Here is a 6,568-nt window from a genome sequence, read left to right as displayed (position 1 = left end):
TAAATGGACAAAGGGCAATTACACACCTCTTCTAAAAAATTGAACCAACTCATACAATCATACATCTATAACAATTGGGTTCTCTGATTTATAGATATTTAGTGAATTTCTTAATACATAGAAAATATGAACAAACACGTATGCATTCACGTGACTCTGTAACTTATATGCTATATCCGCCTCTATAGTGAGCAAGCTGATGAATTGCTCAAACAAAAGAGAAAATCAAAAACATCTTCAACATAGAGCAAAAGAAACAAGAATCATACCCGGGAAAATCACTCACACAAATACATTGAATACATTGCACAAATAGTATACTCTGTATTTATTGCACAAATAACAATATTCAAGCATAAACAACACAATAAGACCTTTGTTAAATATAAGTTTCAATGATGAAAAAATAATATATCACATTTGGTGCAAGATCACAAGGGATAAAACAAAAGAATCAAGATTTTTTCATCATTCAAGTATGGACTAAGGAAACAATCTATCAACGAGAACTCTAGAATCAAAGGAAAGGAAAAGTATCAATGATTAGAGATGAAAAATGAAGAAGCAGCGAAAATCTGGAAGAAGAATCAATCAATGATTTGATAGATGATTGACGGAAGATATTATAGGAATGTCCCAAAATCAAAGGAAAATAAGATTGCAAAGCTCTACACTGGAGATCATTAAAGCCCAAAATCAGGGGATCCATCATCAATCACTCAAGTAACGGAAAGATTTGCCCAACAGAAGAAAAGTTTGTCAAGGCCACAAGTGAAGGAAGATCAACAGAAACTTAACTTTATTCTTGAAAAGAATCAATTTACAATTCGTTTCAAGGGTCAACTCTGTTGGGTTTGTATTCTCTCAAGATTCACGTCAATCAAGAATCAAGAAGGCCTCACGAAGTATATATATATTTATTTCAGGCTTGAAGCATCACTCTTTTTGTTCTACTCCAAACAAGCATTGAAGTTCCTTTTTAGATCTGTTGTGTAATTAGTGAGAAAAGAAAATGAGATAAACATTATTGAGGCATTGTATCAAGAAGAAAAAAGTGACTTAGAGACTAAGTTGTTGGTGTAAAGCTACATCAACCATCTTGTAATTGAGAAATTTTAAATACTAAAAGAGAACACCCTTGCAACCCAAGGGAACTGGACGTAGGATTCACATTGAATCTGAACCAGTATAAAAATCCTGATGTCTTTAATTCCTGCACTTTACTTCTGCATTATTACTATTTTGTTCTTATCTCTAGTCGACTAATTGGTAAACTAGTCAACTACTTAGAATACAGAAAATAAAAATCGATAATTCACCCCCCCCCCCAACCTTGTACTTTCAACCTTCCCAACATATCCCAAAAACATAGCAATATAGGTATAATTGAGTTTAATATTTTGTGAAGAAATGCCAAATAAAACTTTACTCAAGCCAACAAATATAAAAATTAGCCTTCCTGAAAATGCCACAAATTACATTAAACTACAACAATATAAGTTCTGGGTATTCTTCCGTTTCAGTTTTCACCCATTTTTCACCGTTTTCTCTATCGTATAAACCTACCTACTAATATGTCTGTCACTACCCGAAAATCCCACCCTCGGGACCCTGATGGCACCTAATATTTTACTTGCTAGGCAAGCCAACTTTAAAATAGTTTATCCATTTTTAATAGTTCATATTAAATAATAATAAAGAAACTGAAATAACTGAAATAAATCTGAAGTAAAGTGCGAAAAATCATAACAACTGAAATATTTAATACAACCCTGAATCTGGTATCACAAGTGCACGAGTTACTAACATACTACAGATAAAGGTCTGAATAAAAGTACAGTTGTCTGAAAGAAAATACACATCTAAGATATAGTAGAAGGGGACTTCAGGCATGCGAATGCCGAGCAGTTGTACCACAAGTCTTCGTACTGATAGTCAACCTGAGCAATATACTGACCGCCGCTGGGATCGACTCCAAAATTTGTACAATAAGTGCAGAGTGTAGTATCAGTACAACCGACCACATATACTCTGTAAGTGTCGAGCCTAAGCTCGACGAAGTAGTGACGAGGCTAAGGTGGGTCACTTACAATAACCTGTATGCAGTATAAAATAATGACATGAAAGGAAAATACGGAAACGAAACAAGGCAGTTAACTCATAGAAATAACTCAATCCTCAAAGAAAACCAGTAAATACTAGAAATACCAATACTTAGAGTCTCATACGAATGTATCGAAGCCAACACAATACAATAAGGAATAGAAAACACATAAATTATTACGTCACGCAACCCGATTCCACTGTACAACACGATTCTCTCTTATTCCACCATGTAAATATCAATAATAATAAGTAAATATATGTTGCGGCGTGCAACCCGATCCCACCATATAATCAGAGTCAATATCATAATTCACTTTTATCTCACCATATCAATCCACCCTTATTTCATATGTTGCGACGCGCAACCCGATCTCAATGTATCAATATAAATCCTCTCGTATTTTACCTTATCAATCTACCCTTATTTTACCTGGTGCGGTGCACAACCCGATCCCACCGTATCAATATAAATAAATCAATAAGTGCAATTAATTTAACAACTCGAATCATAAGAATCTCTATGATTAACGAATATGAGAGCTACAAATCAAGAAGGAATCTCGTACCAAATCATGAAATGCTACAGTTAATACTGAGCAATAAGGCAAGTAAAATGTATGACAGTTAAAGGGTACATGTAAGACAACTAAGGAAAGTATCAATTAAGCATGGGAGCATGAAATAAATTAACATTTATAATGCGAGAATAATAATTGACAAGTAGCAAGTTAAAGCAGATGAAGAAATTAAGGCATGTAACAATCAAAACATGGAATGTTATAATTAATGAAATACGGGTAGACATGGAAACAAGTAATTGACGGCGTATAGATACTCCTCACCTCTCATATACACCACTACACATGAAATTCACATAAAACATAGCTCAAGGGTTCCTATTCCCTCAAATATGTAACGACATGGCCTGTCGTTTTGATATTTAGAGCCCCTAACCCCTATTAATTACTTTTCTCATATCTATTTATGCTATTGTGGCTTGCCGAAATGATTGGTTTTGAGTTTCGGAGTATTTTTGGACACTTGGTCCCTAAATGGGAGCTTAAGTTTTAGAATTTGGACCGTAGTCGGAACTGTGTGAAGACGATTCCGGAATAGAATTTTATCAATTTGATTAGCTATGTTGGGTGATTTTGGGCTTAGGAGCGTGTCCGGAATGTATTTTGGGGTCCCGTAGCTCATTTAGGCTTGAAATGGCCAAAGTCGAAATTTTGGAGTTTTGGACCGGTAGTGAAAAATTTGATATCGGAGTCGGAATCCGATTTTGAAAGTTGGAGTAGGTCCGTAGTGTTGAATATGACTTGTGTGAAAAATTTGGGGTCAATCGGACGTGGTTTGGTTGGTTTCGGCATCAGTTGTCAAATTTGGAAGCTTCAAGTTCTTTAAGTTTGAATCGGAGGATGATTTGTGATTTTAGCATTATTTGATGTGATTTGTGGGTTCGACTAAGTTTGTATGGTATTTTAGGACATGTTGATATGTTTGGTTGAGGTCCCGGGGGCCTCGGGTGTGTTTCGGATGCACAACGGGTCATTTTTGGACTTAGATAAGTAGCCGATTTTTTTGGTTTTTGTTACAGAAGTTTATTCTTCGCTCGCGTTGCGAAGGTGTGGACAGTGGAAGCATCGCGAACGCAAGGAGTAGGATGCGTTCGCGAAGAGTGTTTTCTGAGTGTGAGGTTTTGTTCTTCGCGTTCGCGAAGGGGAGGACGCGAATGCGAAGGTATGGTCTGTGTGTGCATCACGAACGCGTGAGTGGTGTCGCGTTCGCGAAGAGGAGTGAGGCTATTGGGGACCTAGATCCTTTTTTTACGCATTCGCGAGGTGGTGGGCGCGTTCGCGAAGGTCTGAGCTGGTAAATCTTCGCGTTCGCGAAGGGTTAAATTTGTGGGCAGTCGAGTTGTGCTTCGCGAACGCGAGGGACCTGTCGTGTTCGCGAAGAAGAGAGGTCTGGACAGAAAGTTTAAGTTCAGAAAATGGGGCTTCGTCCCATTTTTCATTTTTAACGATTTGGAGCTCGGATTGAGGCGATTTTTGGGAGATTTTCAGGAAAAACAATGGGGTAAGTGTTCTTAACTCAATATTGGTTAAATTACCCGAATCCATAATTGTTTTTATCATTTAATTAGTGAATTAAGTTGGGAAAGTTTGAAAACACTCTTGGATAAATTTGAGGATTTGAGGGTTGAATTGTTACCGGATTTTAGTAATTTTGGTATAGTTAGACTCGTAGTGAAATGGGCGTTCTTATTTTGTAACTTTTACCCGATTACGAGACGTGGGCCTCACGGGCAAGTTTTGAGTTGACTTCGGATTTTTTGTTAAAGTGTTGATTTCATTAATTAGATGAGTCTATTTTGGTTGTATTTATGATATGTAATTGTTTTTGGCTAGATTTGGGTCTTTCGAAATCAGATATTCATGGGATAGGCATTGTGACCGATTGATTGAGTTTGGTTCGAGGTAAGTGGCTTGCCTAACTTCGTGTGGGGGAAATTCCCTTAAGATTTGGAACTATTGTGCTATGGGAGCGTCGTGTACGTGAGGTGACGAGTACGTACACGGGCTAATTGTTGTAAAACCCGATTTTCCTACCGAGCAGCAACATGTTTTTCTGTTATTTTGAGTTATACCATTTTAATGAGTACTAATCTATTTTCATTCTTAATTGAGTTATTCCAATATGTGTAGCTATCATGTTTAGACTAATACAACATGTTTATGTGTCTTAATTGTTTATGTGAATTATGTGCAGCATGCTTAATGAATTTCCTGCTTCTTCCCTGACTGGTACTTAGTCTAAATTGTAAGAATTTCGTGATGTAGTTGTGTTTCTATCATTCGCGCTGCATATTTACTTTGAGACTACGGAACAGTATTCCGGGAGATCCCCATGTACTGCATATTTACTTTGGGACTACGGAATGGTATTCCGGGAGATCCCCATCCCCTGCATATTTACTTTGGGACTACGGAACTGTATTTCGGGAGATTCCCCTGCACATTTACTTTGGGACTACGGAACGGTATTCCGGGAGATTCCCCTGCACATTTACGTTTGGGACTACGAGACGGTATCTCGGGAGATCCCCTGTTGTGTTTCTGTGTACTGAGCTGTTACCTTCTATGATTTTATTGTTGTTAAATTTCATCCTTTATTTTATTGCGGTATTACACTCTATATTGTTTTATTATATATTTACCATTAGGGACCTGACATGACCTCGTCACTACTCGACCGAGGTTAGGCTTGGCACATACTGGGTACCGATTGTGGTGTACTCATGCTACTCTCTGCACATGTTTTCGTGTGCAGATCTAGGTTTACCTTATCAGCCGCACTATCAGTGAGCCGGAACAACTTTGGAGACTTCAAGGTACATTTGCCGCGTTCGCAGACCTCGGAGTCCCCTTTTGCTTTTTCTCATGTCCATTATCTTCTGTATTTTTCCTTGTTAGACTCTGATGTATAGAGACACTAGACTTTTTCCTTCTGTAGTTTGTGATTCACGATGTTCCGGGTTTTGGGATTTGTTGGGTATTTTTGAATAGTTGGTTAAATTTATATTTTTATTTCATTATTCCGTAAAATGTTAGGCTTACCTAGTTGTAGAGACTAGGTGTCGTCACGACGTCAGACGGAGGGGAAATTGGGTCGTGACAAAATCAAAGTTAGACCCAATACTTACCTCACTCCGCAATCAACTCAAAGTTCAACCACAACCTTGCTTTTCGAACAAGCCTCCAAATACACCAAATCTAGCAAATTATTAACCAAAACGATTCAAAATAATTCTTAGAAACTACTCACGGATGAAAGAGGTTCGTTTTGGATCATTATTGAAAAAGTCAACAATAGTTAACCCCCTGCCTGCTTGGTCAAATCCCGAGGTTCAGACCAAAATCCAATCACCCATTCACCCCCGAGTCCGGTTATACAATTCAGTTCGAAATCCGACCTCAACTCTAGGTCTAAATCCTAATTTTACAAAAATTCCTAATTTTACCCAAATCCCAAATTTCTACCATGAAAATCCTAGATTTGATGTTAAAATCTTATGAAATGTAATGGGTAATTGAAAGAAAGTAGATTAGAGCCACTTACCAATGAATTTAGGAAGAAAAGCTCTTGGGAAAATCGTCTCTAAGGTGTTTAGGGTTGAGAATTTGAAATAATGAGCTAAAATCCCGTTTTTCTTAGCTTTCGTCGAGGCACAGATGTCGCAATTGCGAACCCCGCAAATGCGAAGAAGCCCACATCTTTGCTATCATCGCATTGGGATGATTTATTCGCAAATACGAACTCTGAAATTTCGCAAATGCGACCACTTGATCGCAATTTCGATCTTTGCTAACCCAGCCCCCCATTCGCAAATGCGAAGATATTGTTCGCAAATGCGAACCTGACAGAAAATTTAAGGTTCGCAAATGCGAACACTGACCTT

This window comes from Nicotiana tabacum, chromosome 9, assembly GCF_000715075.1.
Source record: "Nicotiana tabacum cultivar K326 chromosome 9, ASM71507v2, whole genome shotgun sequence".
NCBI classification, from domain to species: Eukaryota; Viridiplantae; Streptophyta; class Magnoliopsida; order Solanales; family Solanaceae; genus Nicotiana; species Nicotiana tabacum.
The sequence above is the reverse complement of the archived record's forward strand: the minus strand, read 5'-3'. Positions refer to the sequence as shown.